This window comes from Lepisma saccharinum, chromosome 5 (assembly GCF_977018435.1).
Source record: "Lepisma saccharinum chromosome 5, izLepSacc3.1, whole genome shotgun sequence".
NCBI lineage: Eukaryota > Metazoa > Arthropoda > Insecta > Zygentoma > Lepismatidae > Lepisma > Lepisma saccharinum.
The window spans coordinates 83,704,702-83,732,335 of record NC_139233.1 but is presented as its reverse complement, the minus strand read 5'-3'; the positions used below and the strand labels follow the sequence as shown (position 1 = coordinate 83,732,335).

General features: G+C 37.3%; 2 protein-coding genes across 12 annotated transcripts in view; one reads left to right on the top strand and one right to left on the bottom strand.

Moving 5' to 3' along the window:
- Positions 1-12,344, bottom strand: part of LOC145987916 (uncharacterized) — a 44,126-nt gene extending 31,782 nt beyond the window's left edge. The window contains exon 1 of one of the 4 annotated variants that reach the window (XR_014441697.1): positions 11,822-12,154. The gene's annotated coding sequence lies outside the window, so the exon portion shown is untranslated. The other 3 variants (XM_083122732.1, XM_083122733.1, XM_083122731.1) reach the window with 3 other exon arrangements.
- The window catches only part of LOC145987914 (uncharacterized), a 187,698-nt gene continuing 172,037 nt past the window's right edge, over positions 11,974-27,634 (top strand). For 5 of the 8 annotated variants that reach the window (XR_014441696.1, XM_083122728.1, XM_083122729.1 and 2 more), the window contains exon 1: positions 11,976-12,022. The gene's annotated coding sequence lies outside the window, so the exon portion shown is untranslated. Of the gene's footprint in view, positions 12,023-12,634; positions 12,653-24,165; positions 24,230-27,634 lie in introns of those variants that run through there. The other 3 variants (XM_083122724.1, XM_083122725.1, XM_083122726.1) reach the window with 3 other exon arrangements.

The following is a 27,634-nucleotide window of genomic DNA, read 5'->3' as shown; positions in this document are numbered from 1 at the left end:
TACTAGTTGCTCCGTGACCAGGTTTAGCGGCCTTTTAACCAAATTGTACATGACGTACTGGAAAGCCAGAATACAAATACGAGGGGGTGCTGAAAAGTTCGTAGCCCAACCCAGAAGGAGTGCACGTGGAATGATGACACTTTACAGTTTTAAAGAACATATCTTGGTATGTACACATGCAAATTTTCATATTAAAAACGGAATTGGTATTGTGCTTTTCAGGCCCCGGAAGTGATCATGTGTGCCCAGCCAGCGATTTTCACAAACATCGAGATCAGAGCTGTCATCAAATTTTTGTTCCACCAAGGAAAGTCATCGAAGCAAATTCATGAGGAAATCAGTGAAACACTACGGGTCTCTCCTCCATTATATGCAGTTGTGAAGAAGTGGGTGGTACATTTTAAACGTGGCGATTTTTCAACAGATGATGCTCCACGTGCAGGAAGACCAAAAACAGTGACTGTCCCGAAAATCGTGGATGAAATTCATAACCTTATTCTTGAAAATCGCAGAATCTCAGCAAAACGTGTGGCAGAGATTATGGGCATTTCTCGGGAATGCGTTGGTACCATAATTCATAATGATTTGGACATGCGCAAGCTCTCGGCAAAATGGGTTCCCAAAAATCTGTCAGCAGATCAAAAGCGTGAAACAGTGAGAACATCAAAGGAAGTCATTGCCCATTTTGAATGCAATGCCGACCAATTTCTGTCACAAATATTAACCATGGATGAAACATGGTTGTACCACTACGATACTGAAATGAAATAACAGTCATTGGAGTGGCGGCACTCAGGTTCCCCTCACCAAGAAGTACAAGATGCAGAAGTCGGCTGGGAAAGTGTTTGCAACATTCTTCTGGGATAAGGATGGAGTTGTACTCATAGACTACCTGCCCAAGGGTCAGACATTTAATGCAGAGAATTACTCTGCATTACTCACAAAATTCAAAGACAAATTGAAAGTGCAACGCCGCGGAAAAATGAAAAAAAAAAAAAAGGAATTCTGTTCCTGCAGGACAATGCCCCTGTCCATCGAGCATTGCAAACACAACTGACATTGCATGATCTAGGGTTTCAATGTCTAGATCATCCCCCTTATTCCCCAGATCTAGTTCTGTCAGACTATTTCCTATTCCCCAAACTCAAACAACACTTGAAAGGATGCCATTTTGGATCTGATAAGGAGGTGATAAGTGCTACGGAACAGTGGTGTGTGGAACAGCCTTCAGAATTTTCATAGTCTTTGTGTTGTAAGCTGTATAAGCATTCATGCTCTTGCACCAACATTATCAATTGCTCTTCATTCATTAATTTTTATAAGACAACACTCAACCACAGCCTCGGTCAATTTTGTGTTGCTCCATATACTTCAACGAAAGCCGAAGGATCACGGCCGTCAAGCCGCGACCAGGATGGTTTCTTTTCAAGATGGTACTGTCGTGGCATGGCAGAGAAATGGCACGGGCACGACATGTCATGTGAGAATTAAAAACAACAACTCAATGAATTTTCAATGTCACAGTCTGAAAAGAAATTTTATGGACCACGGCATAGATGGGGAACGGCACACCGTATGTGTGAATTGCCTTTATGCAGCTACAAATGTGAGGGTTGCTAAAGAGTCCTGTGATCCACATATGTTTGTATAAAATCAATGACAATTTCAATTAGGTAAATGCATCTGTTTAATAATAAATAATCTTTACAGATCCACTGACTCATTTGTTACTGCTCTGTTTCAATTTACACATCATTGACAGTAAATGAAACAATGCATAAGCACTTGATGAAAGAGTTTTTTCTGATGAAAATTGCTTTTCTGCCATTCTCATCATTTGGTGCCAGTTATATATATATATAAATAATCAAAGAAGGAGAAAGGAAACACTCACCAGACAGTGAAAAAATTCGAATTTTCGCAAACTTTACTGTTGAATCTTCAGAGTAAGAAGAAAATATATATACATAAAATGAGTGTGTATATTTAGGGCTATCTAGGCTATATGAAAAGCCCACACTCAGTGGCCAAAATACAGGAAAAAACACCTATCAGAAAATGTGCATAAAATTGTTCATTTCAATAAGATTTCTTAGGAGTTGGTGCTTTGGTTGAAACGTGAGCGAATTACCGCGAGAATCCCTCATCAATGTTGCAACCCCATTTTTCCCAGCATTTAATTTCCCCAGGTACAGAACCAAATTGTTAGAGGGGACGAAAATGGGTTGCATATGAAAGGGAAATTACCCTCTGAACTTCGTAAAACAATCTGGATCAATGTTGCAGACCCATTGTTCCCAGAATGTAATTTTCCCAGGAACGGGATATTTTGAAGCCAAAGCCAGAGAAGGAGAAAAAGTAGCACATGACAGAAATTACCTTCTGGACCAAGAACATCATTGAACAGGGCCTACCCGATGGCGCAATGGTAGCATCGTTGCCTTGTAATCAAGGGGTCCCTGGTTCGATACCCAGTGGAGGCACATAGTGGTTAGGATCCCACTTTAAACTGTAGGTCCAGTCCCGATTAGCCTTACTGTGCATAAAGTGAACTTAAAACAAAAAAACATACCAAAAACACCATTGAACTTGCAGGCATGTTGACCTTCAAACGTGTTACAATGGGGAGGAGAAAATTGTTGGCTGACTAGGAATGGTTTATGAGTGCATCTAAAAATATCCCAAATGACAAAGACAAGTTCTAGTCAAAATCACGTTGAGCGGTGTTTAAGGGTTCCATGTTGCGCGGAAGTTATTTAGAGGCAGGCCGTGTGCATAAAGTAGTAAGTGTGTGAATTAAAATGAGCAACATAATTAGCAGCTGTTTACTCGCCTTACGTATGATTTGATTGATTAATTGGTTTGGTGTTTCAAGTCAACTTTTTGCACAGTAAGGCTAATCGGGACTGGACTTACAATTTAAAGTGGGATCCGAACCACATGTGCCTCCACTGGGTATCAAACCTGGAACCCCTTGATTACAAGGCAACGAAGTTTCCACTGCACCATCGAGGAGGCCCCGAGCTTCAAATCGTGAAAATAGGTAGGTAGAAGTTTATTTTTATTCTCGTATATAGGCCTCCATAAATATTTCACAATGGGCTTCTTTTTATACAAATAAAAATGAAATTCTTGATTTTCTTTTAAAGATCCAATGAACATTTTCATATTTGTACTTCTGGTAAGAATTTACAATACCGGACCCTTCCGTAATTTCTATCCTAGTTCTAATACTCACGAAATACGTAGTCCTGATGAAGTATCTGAGGTTAACATGTGGGGGTGACGTGTTGAAATTGTTAATTGACGTGTAGAAGTTGTAAAATAAGCTTTTCAATTACCGTGATCGTTCTCCGTATACAAGCATGGAAACCATGTTTGTTCAACATAGTGTTCACTTGTTCAGTAATCTGTGTGTGTGAGGAAGACGGCGACTTTGAAGGTAGGAAATAAAGTTCATTCGGTACTGGTGCGATCTTGCACAAACACTTTTAACTCGTTTCTTTCATCATTTTTAACAATCGTACTTACCGATTATGCATTGCGAAAGGTTATTGAAGGTGAGATTTTGCTATTGTGAAGAAAATAACTTCAATTTATCACATTAACAGTACTACTTTGGTGTTACTGATTTCGGATTTTTTCAGGTTCGAACCCCAAAAAACCATTGACGGACAGCCCCACGAACCATTTCCGGCAAGGTTAGGTTATGTTACATAGCTACAATTGTGTAGTTAAAATTTGTCGCTCAAGTGCTACAAAACATTTTTTAACCATTCACAGTAAGGTTAGGTTAGGTAAACATAGTTAAAATTTCGTTCTAAAACTTAAAATATTGAACTAACCATTGTTTTCATGGAGAAATCCGGGGTTTCTGTTCCGATCGCGGACCACTCAATTTCGCTTATTTTGCAATTCTACACATGACCCCCAAATTTTAACTTCAAATTTGTGATTAGGAGGCCTGAATTAGAGAGTATGCGATATATTACAAAAATTAGGGAGGGGTCTGGTATTGTAAATTCGCTCCGTACTCTTAATCACAATGTCACATCACTTCAAAATTCCACCCCAAAAATTAATTAAAAGAGCCCCCTCCCCACCAGCAAATTTTTGTCCATTCGAACACTATGATATGGTGAGAGCGCCCAGATTTTTAACCTAGTATACGTCACTGATATACAGTATATAACATTGTCATTCATGCACATAGAATTTCCGAGGAAAAATGTCATATCTACGGTCTCGTATCGCGCCCGCAACACGTCCTCTTCAAATTGCACAGTGCGCACAGTGCGGGGTCTTCCACAATCCAACCTACGGGGTAGTAGAGATCCAGTTTCACGCAGTCGAGCATCAATTCTTTGAAAGAGTGCATGTGCTGGTAACTGGCTATTGGGAAAACGTTCGTGATACGAACGCCGTGCTTCACGGCTGTTTCGGTTTGCCTCTCCACAAACGAGATGCATATCAGCAAGGTCGTGGGTAGAGTACTCCGCCATTGTCCTGTTCGAGAACTGCCCAGCAACAGGGGCACTTTCCCTCCGAGTGACGGATCACAACTAGCGTTATTAGCACCCACGTAATGTCACACAGGTCCACGCAGTTGTTGCAAACCGAGAAAGAACACGGGAATACGTACTCTACGTACAATATTCCTTGGCGCAATTCAACCAGACTAAACTCCACGCTGCGACACGCAGAACAGACATGAAGAACAACGGTCGACTACACTCTGTACGTAGTATCCACCAACGCTAATACGTAACAGGTGACCTACAGTTCCAGCGTTTCTAGTGGGGCTTTCTGTATCAATTAGCTGAAATCAATCTCAGAGTAATCTGACGGCATAGCGTCATTATCGGGTCAATTTCCTATTTCCCGAGTGTGGGACGGTGTCCCAGCAGTAGTGGAACATGTGAACATACGTCGTCATTTTTACTGCCTACATTCCGATCTCAACATTAACGTTATGTAGAAAATAGTAGTAAATTTTCTATATTTTCCATCAGGGGATTCCCCACTTTCTTTGAGAGTCCCCTCGCGCAATTTACACTGGGCCTCAATTGCTGCACCATTGTATTCGTCAGGCATGACTTTCTTTGTATTATTTTAATCCGACATTGATACCTTTCTTCCTTCTTGAGTTATTGTACTTTACACATGGTGTGAGGCGATTTTCGCACGCCTGTCACTCGCAAACGGTGCCGATTTCGACATTTTTTCACATGGCATTTTTTCCTTGTTTTTACTTGGCGATTCACCTCCCAAGCGTTGTAAACGGAATTTTGCACCACCCTGTATAATCATTTTCATATGTACCTGGAAATTAATGTTAATGAAGGTTTCACCAACAAATGTCAATAAAAATGTATGTTCAAAGTGCATAAACAGAGCATACAATTTGTGTGAAAAGAGAAAAACATGCTGTTTCATGCAACATTATTATTCATACAGGCAAGAGTTTCAAACTTCCTCGCATACAGCGCCACCGCTATTTGGGCAGTTTGCAACTTCGTAACAAGTTTGAACATGCAGGCACGCTCCCCATCAAGCGGAATGCTGGCATAGGTATTGTTGTAAGATTATCGTCTATCTATCAGCGTGTTCGAAATGGGCAAGGTGAAGGAACTTAGTTCCAATCTGAAGGATGTTATTATAAATTTGGCCCTTAGAGGTTATTTGTCAAGAAAAATTGGACAAACAGTCAATAAATCACGCTCCACAGTTCAATACATAGTCAACAAATTTAGAGAGGAAGGTTCAAAACAGAATGTGCCGAGAAAACCAAAAGAGAAACGGTTGAATAAACGTGATGAACACTTTATTTTAAAAAGAGTGCGAGAAAACGACCGACTAAGTGTTCCTCAGTTACGACCGTTAGTAGAAAATGTTGCTGGCAAGATGATGTCCGATCAAACTATCCAACGTGTGTTGTGGAAACATGGATATGATGGTAGAATACCACGAAAGAGAAAGCAAATAAGGTGAATCGCAGGAATAGACTTTCATTTGCGAAAGAGCACATCCACAAGGACCAGGAATTTTGGGATAGTGTCATATGGTCAGATGAGTCCAAGAGTAATATATACGGGTCAGATGGAATAAATCGGATCTGGAGAAAATCAAATAAAGACAATGATCACATTAACACAGTTCCAACAGTTAAACACTGTGGTGGGTCATTAATGATTTGGGGCTGTATGTCGTCCAATTGGTACCACTCAGTTTATTGATGATATCATGGATGCATATGTCTATTTGGACATATTGAAGAACAATGTAAAGCAGAGTGCCCAAGAAATAGACATGCCGCCTATCTACAGATTCCAACAAGAAAATGACAGTAAGCATAAGGCATGAGTTAACATGAAATGGCTAATATGGAATGTGCCCAAACTACTACAAACACCAGCTCAAAGTACAGACTTAAATCCAGCGGTCGGAAGTAGCATGCTACTTGTAGCATCGCTACTGTAGTTAGCTACAAAATTTGTAGCGGTAGCTGTAGCAAAACTACAAAATTCCTGTAGTTGTAGCGAAAATTCGCTACAGCTACATTTCTTCTCTGCATTATGAGGAAACTTTTGAAAGTGACTACAGCGTTAAAAAAAATCGACATTAACGCTTACTTTTGGAGGAGGTTCATAAAGACAGTTTATTACATGGAAATACTTATAATCTAGATTATAAATATCTTGATATCACAGATTATAGGTATCTGCGTAATATATTCCATTAGTATAGAATAAATCTAATATCCAGATAACTAAACTGAACTGAATATGAATATATTCTGGCTAACGACTACGTTTTTTTTTTTAGCTGCATCGCTATTTTCGGGAGAAACATGCCTCGTTGGCAGCAACCCTAAAAAAGAAAGGCCTCATTTGCGCCACCCCAGGAAAAAATCCTGTTGATATCCATGGTGTAAGAGGCAAGTAAATGTAATTAATCTCTGTGTAAAACACAACAAAAACGAGCGATCCGGTCTCGACTACAATGACAAAGCAATAGTGCCAGCAATCAATGGTTCAGCATTAATCATTGTTAGCATATAGGATCTCACCAAGAAATTATTGTTACAAGAATGATAGAAAAAAACTTTCTGGAATTACAATTATTTTTGATATAATATTTTTTCAGAAATTTTAAAATTGCAATACGTTTACAACACTCGAGTTTACACACCACTTTCCTCAAGGGTCATTCCATGCCAAACCATCCAATGGTGGTTGTATGACCATTTTAGAAAAATGTCGTTTTTAGTACATAGGTTTGTACATGTTTCTAGATATCAAAACCAATGTTCAAAAAAAATTATTGTCTTTAGTTCTCCTGGGGCAGCCATTTTTCTAACATGGTGCATGGCTTTTTTTGCTCATGTAGCAGTATACAGAAACCTTAATATCTCAAAAACCATTACAGCTAGAGACCTGAAACAAAATTCATTTTGTAGGTAATGAAGTATACTTCCTATGATATTCAGGTATGTTTTGCTTGAAATTGCATCGTAAGTACGAAAATTATGGTGGAAAATGGGGTAACAAAATTTCATTTTTAAGCCAGATTTTTTTTAATGAAGGGGTTTAGTCTAAGGCTTGATTTTTTTTTCATGTGTAGACCTACCTGCAGGGTGTCTGTAAATAAAATATCAGTGCTTAGAAATGCACCCCTTTTTTACAGCATGGGCTCAAACATGGCCGTTCATTGAATTTTCACAGTTTTCGGGGTTAAATATCTCCGATGAGTCCTTTTTAAAAATTCTGAAATTTGGCACATAGGAAGCCCTTCATGAACCTAACTCACAGTAAAATTCTCAACTTTTAGATTCAATTCGTTTTGGTCAATATGAAGTAACGTATGTCACCTAATTTCTGATGTTGCAAAGTAAGGTTAAAATATATCCCACACTTAAAATAATGAAGTCTTTTCTATTTCTTTTTTAAATTTGGGTTAAATAAAGGCTCAGAAAATATAGTAACATAAGGTTTTAATACTTGACTTACCAAAGATTGAAATTACAAGGTATGACAATTGAAAATCTGTGAAATTTCATTCCAAAAGGTTTGATTTATAGGTACCCATGACCAGTTGATATTGTCAGCTCCAAAAATGAGCTTCCCCCATATTTTTATCAATGTAGCAGTACATGCAGCTTAAGATAGGTAGTGGCATGCCCAGGAATTTCGAAAGGGAGGGGAGGGAAGTTACATATACTTTTTTTTTTTGTATACAGCCCTGTTTTTGCCACATTATCCTGCCTTTGACGTAATTCTTTATTGAATACTAGGCCAAAGGTATTGAGTTATGACTCCCACAAACCCCTCCTAGGGTCAAAGCTGGTAGAATATATTATCTTTTGTTTCCTTTATTTTCCACTTTTTTTCTTCTTCCGAGAAAAGACATTGGTTGAAATAGATGTGAGTCATGCACAGCAGAAGATTCAGAGACATGTTTTGATAGGATGTGATCTGTGCATGTACAATCTCTGCTGTCATTCTTCCTTTGCCTAATGTGCCAAGAGTAGTAACTTGTGAATGTTTATCATCTATGACAGGAAATGGAGTGTTCTGTAATATTTTTAACTGGAGAGGACTGTCATAAATAACTTTTGGTAAGGTTCCCCAAGACCTAACTAATCTTAACAAAGTCAGTGAAAATGATAAAACACTTCCTAGGTCAAGACTACAGGCGTATGGCTTAGAGACAATATGCAAATACCATTAAATATAGCATTTTATATGGTAAAGTATGTTGTGATCTTCAGAAGTACCACTTAAAGAAAAGGTTAAGTAAGGTAAGGTAAAAAAGTGTCAGGAAAGCCTCATACCAGTTAAATCAATATGCCTGATATGTTGGATATGTGGAGAAAGTGACTCACTTAAATACCAGAATTGAAATCATGTCTTTGTGCCAAGCCAAGGAAAACTAAAGGAAATGCATGAGGTCTGTTCTGTTTTTTATGCATCTCCTGTTTCAAAACTGAGGAGGCTGATTGCAGAAAAACAATAAAGTGATCTTGCTCGAAAAACTATTCACATCCTACAAGGAGTGCAAAGGAAACTGGAAAGTTGCTTTTCACTAAGTATTAGAACTGAAGAAAAGGAAAGGAAGTGTGACAATCCTTTGTGTGGCCAGTACAATCATATAATTAAAATTATAAGAAGAAAAATGTAAATGAGCAAAAAACTAATGTTGAAAAGGTCAGAATCATCAAATTTGATTGCTACCACTTGCTCAAGAAAAAATATGTGATGAACTGAAGGTTTCTGATAATTTACTTAGGAACTTAGTGAAAGAACAAAGAATCCTGCCTGATTTAACAAAGAGAATGAATAGGAAACTGGAGCTGACAACACCAACTGGTCATGGGTACCTAATAAATCAAACCTTTTGCAATGAAATTTCGCAGATTTTCAATTGTCATATTGACCAAAATGAGTTGAATCTAAAAGTTGAGATTTTTACTGTGAGTTAGGTTCATGAAGGGCTTCCTATGTGCCAAATTTTAGAATTTTTAAAGGGGACCCATCGGAGAAATTTAACCCCGAAAACTGTGAAAATTCAATGAACGGCCATGTTTGAGCCCATGCTGTAAAAAAGGGGTGCATTTCTAAGCACTGATATTTTATTTACAGACACCCTGCAGGTAGGTTTACACATGAAAAAAAATCAAGCCTTAGACTAAACCCCTTCATTAAAAAAATCTGGCTTAAAAATGAAATTTTTTAACTATTGTTACCCCATTTTCCACCATAATATTCGTACTTACGATGCAATTTCAAGCAAAACATACCTGAATATCATAGGAAGTATACTTCATTACCTACAAATTAATTTTGTTTCAGGTCTCTAGCTTTAATGGTTTTTGAGATATTAAGGTTTCTGTATACTGCTACATGAGCAAAAAAAGCCATGCGCCATGTTGGAAAAATGGCTGCCCCAGGAGAACTAAAGACAATATTTTTTTTGAACATTGGTTTTGATATCTAGAAACATGTACAAATCTATGTACTAAAAATGAAATTTTTCTAAAATGATCATGCAACCTAATATTTTAAAATGGGTTGATTTGACATGGAATGAATGACCCTCAATATATTTTATGATATTGTAAATAGTATGTATGAGATATTGACTTTTCTGCAGAAACGATAATTTTCTTTAGTTAGTATACAGTTTCCAAGTATGTAATTCTTCTACTTTTACGTCACTTTTCTGTACCTTTTGCTAATCATGGCAATGAGGATGAATGGCTTATTTTGTTATTATCTTATCTAGAGTCGCTTTCTGCCACTTTTGGCTAATTGTGAGAATGAGGAAGATGAGCAGTGTGGGGAATGGAGGAGCAGGAGAATCCATCCTCTCAACTAGGTGTCTTTCCTAGTCTTTGTTTTGAGTCCACTTTATGCACAGAGACAAGCTAATCCAGACTGGATCTGAACCACTAGTGCCTCTGCCAGGTATCTAACCTGGGGCCCCTTTGATTACAAGGTGACAAAGTTTCCACTGTGCTTTCAGGGAGCATTCCCAACAGGAAACTTACATAAAGCATATCTCCACCTGTCGCTCATTTAGCTATACCAAAGTAGCACCCCCCCCCCCCAGCTATCCGCAAAGTTAGAGCAAACATCAAACGAATTACGCTCTTATAACGATCGTATTTTCCAGTAAGTACAGTGGGATCCATGAGTATTACCGTGCAAATTGTCCATGACTATTTTCATTAATTTATCTCTTACATCCTATGTGTTTTTAAGGGGTGGATTTTTATGTATGCTGGTGCAGAAGTTGTCAACAGCTTGTATTGAGTTTTCTTTTCATTCTTCAAGCTCTTATTGGGTCAAATAAAGTGCACGAACATGGTGATGGACAATTTGCATGGTAATACTAATGGATCCCACTGTACAACTATCATACTAGGGGCTTCTTTTGAATATCCATGTGCTTGTTTCAAGTTTTTTTTATGCAGAAGTAGCGCAAAAGTAGTGAGTAGCGCAGCGAGCTACTTTTTAGTAAATGTAGTTGCAGCTGTAGCGAAGCTACATTTTTGGACAAGTAGCGGTAGTTGTAGCGAAGCTTCTTTTAAAATGTAGCATTCTGATCACTGCTTAAATCCCATTGAGCATTTATGCGCAATTTTGAAGAGGCTAGTTCATAAAGCAGGCGTCAAGTCTAAACAAGAGTTGAAAACTGTTGTGCAAGCCGAGTGGAATAAAATAAGCTCTGAAACATGTCGGAAACTGGTTAATTCTACGCAGAACAGGTGTCAAGCAGTAATTAAAGCATTTTCTTTGAAAATCCGTGTGTACGAATAAGAATGTTACATACTGTATAATTTCTGTATCCTCAAAATCAAAAATGATGTGTGGAATGGCTCCATGTAGTGTCCGATACACAAATTATTGTAATATTTCTGGAAATTTTTTACTTAGCATTTCTGTTATCAAGCATGATAAAGGTATTATTTTCGACTAAATCCGATCTTAGCATCTACATTTTTTCTTGAATACCCGAGACGTGGTTGGAGTAAGTTATCACTATTTGTAAGATTCGAAATTAAAAGTTATCACTATTTGTAAGATTCGAAATTAATATTGCTCGCAGGGAGCAAGTTCTGAGGTATACTCAAGAGGAAAACAGTTGTTATATCAAAAGTTATGTCTAAGAGGCAACCCGAATTGCGTTTGTTTGCGACTTTAAAATATAAAACAAGAATACTTTCATCCCCCGTAGCCGCAGCCACTTTTACATATGTATTAAAATACTGTAATTAGACAATATATTTTTATACCTGTAATAATTTATATAATATTACCTGTTACTTTACAACATTTCTGAACTACTGCGAAGACTTTTGCTTTTGTATTTAGATGAATAACTTGTGGTTATTTCAGAAGACAGATAATAACTGCAAAGTTGAAAAGTTTGTGTACATCCTCCGCCAAATCTCGTTTGATCTCGCGGCTAACGAGATATAAGAGGTTCCCAGCTATTGAAGAGGTGGGTAGACAAGGAAGTAAGTAATTTTACGTTGAAAATATGTTTGTCTTTTAGTAAATTTATAATTGTTCATTACTGTAATATTTAATTGAAGTACATGCAGTTTGTCTGAAGTAAGCAAGGAAATACCTCCTATTTTCTACACAAGTGTAATATTCATACTTCAGTTTATACACACTACTTCTCCTCTCTTTCCATTCCCTCTGACAATTGGTACAGTCCATGTAGTTTTTCATTGAAACGGAAGCTTGCTCTAAGCTAATGGTAAAGAGCAAGTAAGACTTGCTTGCAGGGAAAAATAAACAGATGATTTGTACCTTAAGACCCTGACGCGTCCGATTCCGAAGGAATGTTTTGACAAACAATTTGCTTTTACAGATAAATATGGCCGTCGCCGTCATAAGCGAATAAACTCTGATGTTAATATATGTGTATAAATCTATATATTATAAAAACCCAGTTTTAATCTCTCCAAAAAGCCATATATGTTTGTAATTACAAGAGTTTTTTGTGTATTTACTGGAATGTACTGAATGGACAGGAAAAGTTGTAAGAATTTAGTAGAGATTATTTATAACGATCTTCAATAAAGGTTGCATTGATCAGTATAGACCCTACGCGTGTAAATATGGCGGCAGTTTATCTAGTAAGTTGGTCTTATATTCCATCGCGACTTGTCAGTGACAAGCACTTCGATAGCATAACACGAAGCAAATTATGGAACCCTTATTGTGAGAAGAGACACTTAATAAAACGTCAGTTGCTTGTTGCACTTGGTCTAAAAGTTGACGCTGAATATGTGAATTAGTTACCTTTATTTTGTAAGAAAGTGATCGTGCTTATAATATCCACACGAAGAAAGTTGTCACTCTAAGCGAGTGATTCCTCATGTATATGAGTGGAGTCTTGCCCTTAAAAACGTTAATTCGAAGAGACCACTGATGGCACATTTGTCATTTCTCATGTTAAATTCTGTCAATTTGATAACTTTGTCATAGGTTTGTTAATTTACATCATGAACTTTGCTACACTGGTTTCTAAACAGTCTTGGGAGAAATGGTAAACAGAACCTAAAATATACAATTTGTGAATTGTAACTTAAACTTTTATGACATTATTATTATGCATTCCTGTTTCAAAGTAACAAGTATTACATGTATCCTATCACAATTCAATGGTATGTTAATTGGCAGTTTAATTCATTATTTGATGTAGAAGAAAGAGGATTTCTTTCAGTCTAATGGCATACAGTGATTAAATTGTAACGGTGGCCATGGATATAATTGTGGAAGTAAGTTGGGTAACAGTATGGTATAGTGAAAACACATTTCACTCGTTTATTTGCTAATTATTTACATTTGTACTTACCTCTTATGCATAGCGGAACATTTTTAAACGTGGGATTATGCTTTTTTCACTGTATAAAGCTTAATTTTTCACATTACAAGTATTTATTGTTCGTTGCTAATTCGCTTTCGTTACACACAATATAGCGGGCAAATCTTGAATCATGTTGTCTATCATCAGCTGATATGCAGTGTTTGCAAACTTATGAACCGAAAAATGCCGCACAAACTATTCACAGAAGCTTTTTAAGCGAAAATTGATCCACATACCATTCACGTAAGGTTAGGTTAGGCAAACATAGCAAATTAAATTGGAAAAAAAAACCGCTCGCACTTCACCTTGTAAAACTACATCGTCGTTGCTACACTAACAGGGGGTTACATAATCGAACGCACGGAGCATTTGATTCACGTAGTTGACGGTAATGGTGGCAAGAGCTATCGTGCATCGGAGATACATTAATGTCGAAAAATACATGATTTACCGGCCGAATAAGTTGAACGAAGGGAGAAAACACTTCCACGAGCTTCCAAGAGACTACAGAAACTCAGTTCCGTAAGTAGTTCCTCCAGTAAATTTGAAGAAATGTGTTTTCACTATACCATACTGTTACCGTAAGTTGTTCAGAGAAACTAATTTGATGTTTAAAGATCTATAAACTATTAATTGTGAGGAATTATGAAATATAGTTGCCAAAGAGATAATACTTTATTACCAGTTCCGTATATCGGAGACACATTAAAATCGGATATTTTGTATTTCGCTTGGTTCGTACTTAGCACTTGTGGGAAACACTTGCATCTCCGAACAACGGATTTCTTCATTTATACACAAAAAAGTACTTACTGAAATGAGTTTTTCTAGCATTTAGATAGTTCCTGGAGGCAGTGCCGGATCTACAAATCTTGCCCCCCCCCCTGCAAAATATTAACAAAGGCTCCCCTCTACCTACCTTCACACACACACTACATACACACATACATACATATAATACATATATATATATATAATATCTGTGTGTGTAATTCTTGATCTCATGTTGACAAACTCATATACGAGGGCCTACAGGGTGATTCAAAAGTCTGTTAACACCCCCTATAAAAAGTAAGGGAGTTAGGCTGGGTACAATTGATAGAAACAGGTTAGGCTTAGGATGAACCACGTTGGTGTGTTCCAAGCGGATGTCCACCATATTAGTGGCTGCCATATTGAATTCAACAATTGATTTTTTTTTTAATGGGAAGGGGGTTATGTGCATAGGTGCCGATTTGTTAAGAGATTTTGGGGGTAAAGCTAAGTAAAGCATAAATACTGATTTCTTTCTGTTTGGGGGAAGAGGGGCAATTTTTTCCCCTTAAGGTGGAACCTAATACACTTGAATTAACCTTTGAAAAATAGTAATTGCAATAACTGTATTTGAGAACAAATCATATATATCAGGGAATATCGAACTTTATTAGCTGGACAAAAAAATATTTTTATTTTTAATAACCGTAAACTACAGGAAAATAATTCCACAATGCAAGCAATGCATACATACAAGAAAAACTAAAAGACAAAAAATTAACTGCACTACTGTGATTATACAACATAATACTTTACATGTAACTTTTGACTGAGAATTTTTTTATCATATTCTATTTATAATACTTATTCTTACAATCCTTTATAGGAGTTTAATATCTTCACATATATTTACATACAAAAGGAAGGCCCAAGATAAAATTTTCATCTGGCAGAGCGATTTTTGACAATTCCGAAGGGAAACAAAGGAGCCTATTTTACAATGGGCTGGCTCATTCAAGAGCATGAAGACTGCAGTATTCCCATGCTTCTTCCTCTATTCTCGCATATATTCATTCATAATATGCCATGCGTTTTCCTTAATTCATTGTCAGTTTGAAAAAGGAAATACTGAAATAGTAAACACACAACAACGGGAAGACCAGGCCCGTAGCTAAAAAGGGGGGATGCAAATGCCCCCCTGAGAGCCTGCTTTGCCCCCCAACACATTCCTACCTGGAATTCTAACTAATCTTTACAATTATGTCATGTGTTAATCTAGAGTCGTTTTCACGTTCAGAAGACACAACAGCGCTTATGGAGAAACTGCACAGTGTTGCCAATACAGCGCTAGCTCATGTCGCCGGGAAATGATGACCTTCCTTCACAATGAAGGTGTTACATATTTTGTATATATAATGATAATTATATGTAATTATTAATATTAATATTATACTGTGAACGTTACAGTTACCCTTTTTACTATGATCCATTGCGATCACTACACGTGCGAGTGTAATGCACGAATATGACACTTCAGAAATCACTTAAAAAAGTAAAAATCACTGAGAGCTCACACAACTGAAAACACTTTTTTGGGAGAGGGAAAAAGTCTAAACAGACCAAAGCAGATCTCTCACTCAAGTAAGGGGAACCTGGTACATGGGTTAGATTCAAGTTGCAACCCAAACAAACAAATGAGTTATGGCCCACGTGAACTGATAAGACGTGAATGACTCAAGCAAGGCATGTCATATTTCTATCTTGAAACCCCATATTTTGTCACGTGTTGGAAAGCCTTTCAAAGGTTAATATGGTGTCTATGCATTTATGTGTACGTTGGAAACTGAAAGGTGATCTTCATTTCAGTATTAATGTCGACAGTAATGTAAACAAAAACAACGTGTATTTGCGTGATTTTCATTTCAGTATTAATGTCGACAGTAATGTAAACAAAAACGTGTATTTGCGACAGCACTAATGTTGCTCACAACAGCAGCATTGGAAATAATTGTCAATTATTAAATTTAAGTAATTTCAATTCTATTATAACAAACTGCATGAAGTTCATATTTTTACTGAATGGAAATAAAATAACAACTGGAAAACTTGGTGGTGATTAGCCGGAATGCTGCGGTGAGTCAGCTCAAGATGGCCAGACAACGTCTCCTTACTTCGCGCGAGGTTCGGGTTAAAAAGAAACTCCAAATGCATGGAAGTAATATTTCTGGAAACCTTTGAGTGGTTATAAAAAATAATTTCATTATTTTCTCCACAACTTTGTCGCTGGAAGTTTTTACTTGGAATTACAGAACAAAAAATGGCCAGCGACGACATTTTCTACTGCACGAATATAAAAAATTTCCACATACTTTATTTGAATATTTTTTAATGCAAATATGCTTTAAAGTATTGATAAATTCTGAGTACCACTGTCACCTATGACAATTAAAAAACAGTGTCAATTTTTTTCATAATGAAAGCTTCAATTTTACGGCATGTTTCAACGTCAGGAGTGAAAACAATGTAAAAATTGTGTTTTCACAGAAAATTTGCGTTTTTAATTTATCTAAAATTATGTAAGCAAGTTACCAGTTTTTTGTGTTCACCATCGTATTCTCTACAAAATTTCCTGCAAAACTGCAGGTACCGATTTTACTTAAGCTAAATTTGTAAATCCAGAAATTTGACAACAGCGCTCTCGTATTTCCCATAAGAAAAGCATTGCCCATAAGAGCCAAGAAGTCATTGATCAATCAAGGGATTCCTATTTGTTTGTCAGGTGTCAAAACATGTAGGCTATTTCAACTATAATATAATACAATTCACACAATATTTTGCAAAATGGTTAATGCAACCATTAGGCAAACATTGTCTTTAGTAATGCAAGAGTCTCCCCTTTGAAGGAAATAAAGAGTCTGTGGGGGACTAAGGGCCCCATGTTTTAATGTTTTAGCAAATACAAAGAAATGTATTATAAATTTTTACACAAGTCATTAAAGCCTAGATAATATGTAACCATTATTATTTAATTAGTTTGATTTTTCTTGCATAACACAACACAATGGTGTTGGATTCTCATTAGATTCCTTTGTGCGTAAAAATCTTGCATACTGGAAACTAAGAGGGAATCATTATGAAGCATGATTTATAAAGGACTCCCTTAACGAGTTCTGCAGAGAGGCCCAAAACCTTTTGTACATATTAATCATACACATTATCGATCTGTACATATCAAGTAGATACAGTCCCTATTAGCCTATTTATGTTAAACTTTATATTCTTTGGCAATCTGGAAAGGTCATTATCGAAATATTGCTATTTAATGTTGTTCGAAGTTTTTTTTTTTTTTTTTTTTTGTAGTTTCTGTTACTTATCTCTTTTGGGAGAGGAGTAAGTGCCTGTGTGTACCCTGCTATATCTGCCAATGCGACACAATACAGGGTGAACAGAAACTATAGCGACAAACTTCAGGAGGTGTTTCCTGACAGGTAAAGGAACAAAAAAGTTCATATCAACATATGTCCGGAAACCCATATTTCTAAGGTAGATGGCACTGAAGAACGACATCAGATTGTGTGGTTGGAACTACGTGGAAGCACCATGGTCCGTTATTCATACCAGAAAGAAGCCGAGATGGTCTTTGCATAAGGTCAAGCAGATGGAAATGGTTGAGAGACAGTTAGGATTTATTGAGCCACCCAGAGGCATCTCGTGAAAGCATGCGGTGCATGCTGCCCATGCGTCAATTGTGGGAAAAAGGACAGCTTGCTCTGCGATGACATTAATGAGCATTTCTACATTCTAATTTCTTCATATAGGAGAAGTATTTATTTTACAGGAGAGCGCTGAACTAAGCTTATATTATATTTCTTGGATCTGAAATGACGCATGCGTCAATTGTGGGAAAATAATTATTACTTTCATTCACTTACTTTTTTTGAGTAAGATAACTTGATCACCAGCATCATGGCATCATCCAGATTAGCAAGCTTTGAAGATTTTGAGATCCGTGGAAACCTTGACAGTCCATATTTTGAAATTAGTAAGTATCACCTGGAAATTAACACCAAAGCAGGAACAAACAGTGGATATCCACAGACAGATCAACACTTGAAACATCAATGAAGCCTGCAGAATTCATAGAAATTCTAGTCGAAAAAATACGCACCTGATCGGAAATTCTTTCATGCCAACAAGCTTAATTTCTCAAGCAAGAAACACTTCTTGATAGGCATTACATTGTACTTTGTGATTTTGCAGAAAATTACTCCTGTGTGTTGCAAGATGCCTCGCAAGTTTTTTACTGGAATAATGGTCAAGCAACAACAATACATCCATTCACTATTTATTATGGAAATCCCAGTACTTCGACAGTCAACTGAAAATTTGGTTGCCATTTCAGATAGCATGATAAATCATTAGTTCATTTACTCCAGAAAGTACTTATTACATTTTTGAAGGATAAATTTGGTTCTGACAACCGGTCAAGTTATTTTAATTTTCTGATGGAGCAGCAGCACACTACAAAAGTCGCAAAAACTTCATCAATGTTGCCTACCATGAGGATGATTTATCTATGTTGTGTGACCGATTTGCTAAAGTTAATTCCATTCCAGGAATCCAAAAGGTTCATGCAGTACTTCTTTTACAAAAGATGTCATACATATGAAACGTTATTCTGCGTGTGATGTGATGAATTTATAGAACATCCTTTCATAATATGTTCAAATGCCTTAGAATTTACAGATATTACTGGATATTTTACTTGTGTATATAATAACAACTGGTGGCTAGTGTGTGTTCAGAAAATGTCTGAAGACACCAGTGATTTACAAATTAAATTTCTTCAACCTTATGGACCATCAGGATCATTTTTATGCCCCCTTTTGGTCCAACTGGACATTTGTTGGTCCCAACGTGCAATGTTCTAACAAAAGTGGACCCTTCCACTGCTACAAGAAGAATGTACACTTTAACAACAGACAAAAGCCAGCTTGCCATGCTAAGACTGAATGAATGAATACTGAAGAACAACCTTTGAACTATGGTGCATGTAAGTTATTTCTCAGGAAACAAACATTCTTGTCCATTTTCACTACTGTAGATAATCATATTATTCTTAAATGTAAATAACAACAGTGTTGCAAACTACCACTAGAAATGACCAGCTCAAAAAATACACTTACTAATTAAATTGTTTTTATTTAATTATCCCATAATTCAAATCCAGTTATGTTATAGTGTAACCTTGTGTTAACAATATATTTCAGTTCCAAGGAAATCACAGATATGCATCTTCAAAAGTTCAAGGTCCAAAGGTCGAAGTGGATGACCTTCAAAAGATTTTATTCTAAATATAGTGATGTGATACACCGTTGGAAAGCTTATTTCATGTCCTTTCAAACAAGACTACAACCAGCTCTCTACGTCAATTAGGGTAAGAGCAATTATCAATGAAAATCTCTGGTGCAGACTAAAAATCGACAATTTTTTGTATTTTCGAGCCACTCAGGAAGCTACAATTTCTCAGGATTTCATATCTTCATGAGGACTACCAAATAGTAGAGTTTCAGAAAATTCTGAGATGGTCAGGTTGTGGACTTTGTTGATTTGGCATGACGAACATGGAGAACAGCTGCGTTATGTTCTGGAGGAACAAGTGCTACACGATATTGTGAACAACCCCAGTACAAGCTCCAGGCAAGTGGCCCGCCAACATGGTGTAAGACAAGCGACGGTGTTGTGTATCCTGCATGAAAACCACTACTATCCCTATCATGTGCAGGGATTATCACCAGCGGATTTTTTTCCAAGGGTACGGTTTTGTCGCTGGTTTTTGCAACAAGCCTCCACCATATTGGGATGTCTGTCGCCAGTCCTCTTCACCGATGAAGCGACTTTTGGTAGATCATGGCATCGTCAACATACACAATCTTCATCGTCTCATCAGCAACGGTTCAGCATCAATGTTTGGGCAGAGATTATTGGTGACCACCTACTTGGACCATTTGTTCTTCCACAACGCCTTAATGAACAGACATATCTGGAAGTCCTGCAGAACACACTGCCTCTTTTGCTTCAGAATGTGCCTTTGGCAATATGACAGGTAATGTGGCTGATGTATGATGGAGCGCAAGCCCACTTTCGCATTATTGTTGGTCAACACCTCAACAGCATCCTCTCCAGAAGATGTATCGGACGAGAAGGCCCTGTGGCATGGCCCGCTCGATCACCGGACTTAAACAAATTTGATTTTTACTTGTGGGGGCATCTGAAAAGTGTTGTGTATGCTAATCCACTTCCTGATATGCAGACCCTTGAACAGCATGTCCCTGTGGCTTGTGACGCTATTTGGGTTGCAACAGTTGAACGAGTGAGGCAATCCATGATGCGACGTGTGGACACTTGCATTGCATCCCATGGAAGCCACTTTGAACACCTGTTGTAACATGGATGAAAGTCATGTCATGTAATGTCTACCAGCACTAATTGCTGTATTGCAGACTCACCGTCCATTTCCGGACATGTTCATATGAACTTTTTTGTTCCTTTACCTGTCAGGAATCACCTCTGAAGTTTGTCCCTATAGTTTCTGTTCACCCTGTATATTAAAAATTTGCCCCCTCTAGGATTGACTTCGTCCCCCCTATAAAGAATTCCTGGCTACGGGCCTGAGAAAGACACTCAAACTGAGTGGTAGTCCCACATTATTGATTCTGCCCATTTCAGAGCAGAATCCTGCGTAATTTCCCACCTGTTGTGTGTGAAGTTTCTGTGTGCAAAAGTTATGTAATATGTTGGAAGATATGCATTGGGCCCCTTATTAGGCGGTCAAATGAGAACTGGATGGGCCCAATCCCCTCTCTCCCGGTTTCGGCACAGGTGGTGATGTGATATACATATATGACACTATTTTCTCATGAAATTGTAGCCTGATTTGATCTAAGGTCGGAATTTTTCCGGCTTTTCCCCGCAAAAAGCTGATCCAGGGTCCACCTAGCATCAAATCAAATGGTACCCGTTGGGAGGGGGGTGTAAATGTGGCAGGAGTGTGGTGCTGATCACATCACCTCCAAGATGTCCATCATCGAAAGAAATATGTGGGGCCCTGCCCTCACATATCCTAAATGTGTCTTCATGGCATGCACTGGGAGCTATAACTTTACCTGTGATATTGTATTTGTTTCTGTACCTCTGAGTAACTACGTTTATTTTTATATGCGCATATACGAACCCTCTACTATGTCAATGGCTGAGGGCCTCCCTAAAGGCTTACTTGTCCTCCTCCCCCCCCCCCTTCACAGTGGGGTTTTGCGGGTTGTAGATCCGGCACTGCCTGGAGGTATTTTCTTTCGTCGTTCAATATGCTTGAGCGGGAATTCATGTGTTCTTCACGAAAAGTATATTTCCGACGCACAATGGCTGTTGTTTTTCTTTCCTTCCTCTACTTGAGAACTGGATATTCCACATGTTTGATGACGTAATCTCCTGTCAGTGTTTCCAAACATGCCCTTCTTTCGCCAGAACATGGTGGAACGAAATATACATTTGTGACCCGAAATTTTAACTATGCTTGCCTAACCTAACCTTACCGTGAATGGTTTTCGGGGCTATGTGTGAATGGTGTGTGGGCATGTTTTGGTTAACGACTGAAACACTGTGAACCCACTGATCCACGACACTAGTCAACCTGGCGCATGCCATATTGTGTGTTACGGAAGCGAAAGAGAAGGGAAAAAAGGACTAGCAATAATTACTGCTATGGACATTATTTTCGTGAGTAAAGCAAAATGACACACTACACAATGTTCCGCAATGCACAATCAGTAAGTATGAATGTAAAAAATGACGAAATTTACAAGTTAGAGGTGTTGTTCGGAGATGCAAATGGTAATCAATTGTGTGTTGTGGAACATAGTTCAAGGCGCCATTATTCTTTTTAGACGAAAACACTTTTTCTACTAAAATAAGCCATTTTTCTAAGTGCTACCGAACACACGTCACAGTGCGATATCGCTTGCTTTGCGAATGATAACACTTCTTTTGTTTTCGAATATCTGTGTTTCCAACTCTATTATGCAAGAAAATGGCTATGTTCCATCAATTATTGGGGTTTTGAAATTATACTTTCCAGTCCAGGTTAGTTTAGGTTAGGCTAGGTTAACATAGTAAAAATTGAGAGATTAACTTACCATCATTTTCTTGTTTTTGCTCGTGCCATCTGCAGGTACATAATGGAGACAATGGCATAATGTCACTTCACACAAAAGGCAAGTTCATTAAATGAAAAGTGATTATTTCTTGTTCTGCAGCATTCTAAGGTGAAGTTTTCAGTTTCCGCAGCATTTCGTACTCTGCTGAAACGAGTTTTCATAAATACTTTTCGTAGTAAAATTGAAGAAATGTGTCTCCGATATACGGAACCATTACAATACTTTTAAGTCACCACTGCATGAACTGTCCTTTTCACATTTCTGTAGGAGATGAGGTAAAAGTGCTAAAATACCAAGGCAGTTCAAACATAACAATCCTAACCTACTTAAAACTCATAAATAGTAACACCATAAACACGTAGGATAGTAATTATGATGCTAAGAGCACTAAACCTGGCCACATAACCTACTTACATGAGCATATAACAAGAAAAAAAATTAATATGTTCAAAAAATGCAGTAACTATTCACAAATTCTGATCAGCATACCTGTGTAGAAGTAAATAGAATTTGATTCATATACACACAATTCGTGTACCAGTGAACCATGAGGAAATCAGAATTGTATAATAAGACCTTGGCCATAAGCCCTGGTGTACTACCATTATTTTCAACATTACTTGTTCGATCTCGGCCGAACACATCTCACTCGTTTATTTCGTCATTTTTAACATTCGTACTTACCTATTCTGCATTGTGAAAGATTGTTTAAGGTGGGATTTTGCTTTTGTCACGAAAATAATTTCAATTTTTCACATTAAGAGTAATTATTGTTCTTCCTTTTTTTGCTTTTGTAACACACAATATGGCGGGCACAGCTTGAGTTGCGTTGTGGATCATCAGTGGGTATTCACTGTTTCCAACCTTCTTAACCGTAAAATACCTACTTTTGTGTTACTGATTTTGTATTTTTTCCCTGGGTTTGAAATTATACTAATACCTCTCAATCCATGCATGGGTTTGGTTAGGTTACATTAGTTACGTTAACATAGTTCCTTGCGTTCCATGCATGGGTTAGGTTTGGTTACGTTAGTTACATTATGCTAACATGGTTAGGTTAACATAGTTAAAAAAAAAGTTCCATGCACGGGTTAGGTTAGGTTTGTACCTTAATTTACCACGTCCCTGGACTCTCCTCGTACAGGCATATATCCACTTCCCATTTGGTCGAATGTGTAGCTTACATGCACTGCCATATTTTGGACATTCCATTTTTTCTTCACGATTCCATGTTGAATTAAAAAATCGACTGGATCTTCCATACCCGGCAACAACTTCACGACGCATCCTGGACACCTCATCTTCTTGCAAAACAGCAGCGTGGTTGGAAACACTGACAGGGGGTTACGTCATCAAACATTTCGCAACATCCGGTTCACGTAGAGGAAGCAAATAAAAACAACTGCAATTGTGTGTCTGAGAGATATTTTTCTTGAAAAATACATGAGTTCCTGCTGAAATAGATTCCAAGATAAAAGAAAATACCTCCACGAACTTTCAAAATGTTACAGAAACTCATTTCCGTAAGTAGTTTCTTCTGTAAAAATGAGGAAATGCGTTCGGCCGAGATCGAACTGTTACCCTTTCAACAAGTAATTGAAATCTTAGGCCCACGTTCTAATGTTTAAATTACGATTTCATCATGGTACACAGGTATTTTTTACATGGATCAATTTCTATTTGTGTCTGCTAATACATACTTTAGGGTTTTCGTGACTGCGTGTTTACATTAAAATTGGTTTTCCCTTCCTTATACTCTTATCTGATTCTTTTCTTGCCACCCACCATTTGTTTACTGTCATCTTGGTTACAGACTGCTGCTGCCACCTAGGTCACGTGTGCGAAGGGATTTTTGGAATCAGCCCGTTTACCATGTGGTGAGCTATTGTGTAGTTTCCATTACATTAGGTCAGGTTTAGAGCTCTTAGCATTCAATTAGCACCTGTAAATGGACAAGATACTTTTTCTATTACATACTTTTGCTTTTAGTGTATTATCTAACGGAAAAGTTGGGTTAAAAGTTATTTTGAGGGCTCACAGTGTGAAACAGAGCTTTAGATGCAATCTTAACCCTAGAATACAAAACCTTGTTTGTTTTGTGTAAACACAAAACCCTAATAGGTTGTAAGACTCATTTTTATATTTTTTTAAAAAAATCTACTTAATTATTAATATTTTATAATTTTATCTTTGGTGCTATTAGTTTATTTTCTTATCCTTTTAAAGACATGTATTTTGATAGTTTTTAGTGGCCATTATTTAGAAAAAAAATATTTTCTTCTGGGTCTGAAAAAAATTTAAAAAGGCCCAAGTTCCTTTGGTTTTATAGCGAACACTTCTACTTTCATTACCACTAGTCTCCGATACTTCAGTCACTTGCTAACAGAAAATACATTGTCCATAGGAAGCGCTAATGCTTGCGTTGGTAATTGTTAAGTTGTTTATTTTTCCACATCAATAACTTTTTTCGAAATGCAAAGAGTGCTCATTACTTTAAGGAAGGTTCAAATTTCGTGTGACAATGATTGCCAAAATTTTATGATAATTAGTCTTCCTGCTAGGAGAATTTTTTTTTAAAAAATCATAAAACAATCAGAACCGTTACCTGAAAGAAAAAATAGGGATTTTGATTTATGTAAGAAAAACAGGAAAGTTTTTACTTGTTTGATACTTAGTATATATGTCTTTTGATAATAATCCAAAATCAATTTTACAAATAGAAATCAGTAGAAGCTTGAAGTTTGCAGTTTCAAAATTTACAATTTGCAACACGCTATGTTTTTTAGGCTTGGGATATATCTTCCAAGAATGGTTATTTTTTAGCATAAACTATCCTTTCTTGAATTATATTTATTGCATCTCTGTAATTGTCATCAGTCTGGACAACAATATGTGCATCAGCAATGGGTGGAATGCTGACAGGCGGTGTTGCATTGAGCTTTACAGCGAAGTATAGATGTGCAACGAGAGGAATGTCAACTGCTCACAATTTTACTTGATGCTATCTTTTTTTATTCCCTGTTTTTTCTTCTTCTGGAGGAATTAGCAAATCACAATCTGACTTGGTGTCCAATTCTTCTTCATAATCGGGATCAACGTCAGTTTCATCACAATCAGGTTGACCATCACTTTCTTCAGTACTTCTTGTCACATCATCATCAGTATGATTATGAGTATGATTCTTCTAGTATTTTTCAGATCAAAGCATTTTGTCGTTCTTCATCTTTATCTGACCCAAATCCGGTGGAGGCACATGGTGATTAGGTCCAGTCCCAATTAGCTGTTATGTGCTTAGTGGACTTAAAAACAAATACATCTTTATATGCCATGATTTCACATTCCACAAGAGATACTTATGTTTTCACAAAACCCTTGTAAAAATTATGACGCACTCAACCATACAGATGTACTACATGAACAGTGTAAACAACTGTCCGACTTGTAAAAGTGGCCCCCGCTTCCTGGTTTCTATCCGGCCCTCTTGATTAATTCCCTTCTTTAACCCTTTCAATCTTTCTCCTTCCTGACCTCTCCCTGGGTGTCTCGAGAGCAGATTTATAATAATGCCGGAACTACGAAAGGCAGGTTTCACATAACATTTATATTTTTCGTCACTAGGTTCTTTAACAAGTACAGAAAGTGAATAAATATCTGGTTTTAAATAGGCAGTACTGTAGTTCTTGGAGTTAACACTTATATCAGAACATTTCTTGTAGGATTACATGGGTTTATTATACGTTGTTTATGTGCATTTTTACATAGCGTTTCCGTTTGTGCATTGACCAAATCATCATATCTTGAAATCAATAAGTTTATGGCTTACACGTTTACCGCAGAGTTAGCAAAATTATCTGTGCGGGCCTACCCTCGACTTAATAATATTCCGTTCTATTCTTTACGTTTCCTTACGCCGTCTTGAACTGCAACATTTTGGGCATTAATTTTCTATAGGCCTATATGGAAATATCTACATAATGAAAACTCTTCTAAAGGAGACTTTGGGACAGCAACAGTGGTTGGCTTACACCAAATGCTACATTCTCATATCAGTCTAGCCACCATAAGTGGACTAACCTCTAGGAAACGTTCCTCGTCGTCATAAAGATGGGAAGAAACCTGTTTTCTTTGTTAAGCCCAACTGGCCTTTTTATAGTCAGGGTGGACATTTACCCCGTATCACTGGAATTTACCACAGTAACGGTCTTCCCCCACCTGGGAAGCTAAAGAAACAGGGGAATCCAATATCCATTAAAACACAAGCACATATTCTTACAAGCCATAACATATAAACGTACACAGGTGGAACATATTAATTAACCCTACACCTTGTAGCTGGCCAGCAATTAATTAATACAGTACCACAAACCAGTAATGGTCAATCCGACCATTACAGACCTCATTTTAGGAAGGTACTAGGGCAGGGGATGTCCACGGTTTACTCTGGACAACTACATCGTTCGTGTTGTTTCGTAAAATTTATGAAGGTTTTGTGTTCTAGAGTTAATGACCACTACATGTGAAAGTTTGTTGGTGCTGTACGTGGGTTCACGTTCATGTAGTTTATATCTATTTTGACTTTTTTGCACATTTCTTGTTATTTCCAAAATTCTGTGTGAACTACATTTTTGGAGATCCGTGATTGAAACTCACAAGATTGTTTGATCATCACTTGGGTACAATTTGCAAATATACCTTTCATTTATTTACTTATTTTTAATTATTAAACCTTTCAGTACAGCAGAAGACATTTTAAACCGGAAACAAACAACAGTAAAACAGTACACTAGTGTTAAGAAAAACCACACAAAACAAGATAAAATAAAATAAACAAAATATAAATGTAATCAAGCCATGACAGTGCCAAGGTAAACAGATTATTTTCACAATGCATTACTTATGTACAATTTTTTCTTTGTTGGTGATAAAAGATGAATATGAACATACATACTTGGTTTCAGATGATGATGAATTGTTTCGGTAGCCTAGAGAATAATGAATGTTGTATGAGTGAGAGTCTGGGATGAATTGTTTCGGTAGCCTAGAGAGTAATAAACGTTGTATGAGAGAGAGTCTGAGAGTTGCAGCGTTGAAAGTTTCCTTGCTCCGTGTTTTATGTCTAGGATTTCTAAATGTTTTTTTAAGTCCACTTTATGCACAGTAAAGCTAATGGGGACTGGACCTACAGTTTAAAGTGGGATCCGAACCACTATGTGCCTCCACCGGGTATCAAACCTGGGACCCACTGGATTACAAGGCGACGACCCTACCACTGCGCTATCGGG